Source organism: Cyprinodon variegatus, unplaced genomic scaffold (genome assembly GCF_000732505.1).
Source record: "Cyprinodon variegatus isolate N-32 unplaced genomic scaffold, C_variegatus-1.0 Scaffold718, whole genome shotgun sequence".
Classification (NCBI taxonomy): domain Eukaryota; kingdom Metazoa; phylum Chordata; class Actinopteri; order Cyprinodontiformes; family Cyprinodontidae; genus Cyprinodon; species Cyprinodon variegatus.
Window position 1 is genome coordinate 418,835 of NW_015151171.1, and position 1,092 is coordinate 419,926.

Consider the following 1,092-nt stretch of genomic DNA (forward strand, 5'->3'; position numbering starts at 1 on the left):
TGTGTTTGACACTGTTTATCACTTGATTTTATTAAAGCGTCTGGAAAGCTGGGTTGGCCTTTCTGGTACAGCTTACCTGCCTTATAGAAGTAATCATCCCAGATTATTCTCGAGCCAGTGGTGCAAGTTTTCCAACGTTACCTTAGTGTTTCTGATTACCCGATCCTGACCTGTTCTGTCTTTCAACCAATGACCCTCCTGTTCCCGTCTGATTTGTTTGCCTGACCTGTCTTTGGACTCCTGCTGGATTATGCTTTTTTAATGAACTTGGACCTTCTTCCTGTCACCGACCTAGATTTCCCTTCAGAACCTCTTTGGACTTCTGAGCTCCTGGTTCCGAATCCTGAACACAGGCTTTGGCTTCACCCTCTGTATTATTGTGTTCCTTTGTATCTGATCTCCCTCTTGTTCTCATTTCCTTGCGTCCTGTTGGCAACTGACCGGCTGGAATAAACCTTGTTCTCTGGGCACAGACTAAGCTATAAAACCTGATTAGTGACTCACTTGTTTATGGTCATCCTCCATCAGATTAACGTGGTGACAAACCTGGGATTTCCTCCTGCAAAGGTTCCTGCCTTAGACTTCCTCGCTGCTACTGCAGATCCACATTTTTTATAATAAACTTTTTTGAATTATCCAACTCTCGATCTGGTCCAGCGGGTCTTTGGCAACATCCCAGTGAAGATGAGTTGTGTTTTCCAAGATTAGAAGAAAACAGCTGATATCATACACAAAGGAATACTTCATCATTTATTTCTATTTATGAAGCTTTAAAAACATGACATAGGAACATCATCTTGCTCTCTGCACTGCTGCAACTTGCTACATTGGCACCTCTTCAGTCACACTTCCTTCTTGAGGTCTGCCTCTCCTTTCTCTGTTTCATTCTCTAAGTTAATATCCACATTCTTGAAGTGCCTTTGTTCAAACATAAAAGGTTGAGCAAATTACTTGCAAAAACTCTTGAGTATTTGCTCAATGCTAGCAATCATTTACCAAATTGTTATTGGGATGCTCACTGCATGAAAAGTGAGATTTTCGTCCCCGTAAACTCCCCCAGATCAGCCTGATTTTCGTCAGTTTCCGACAACT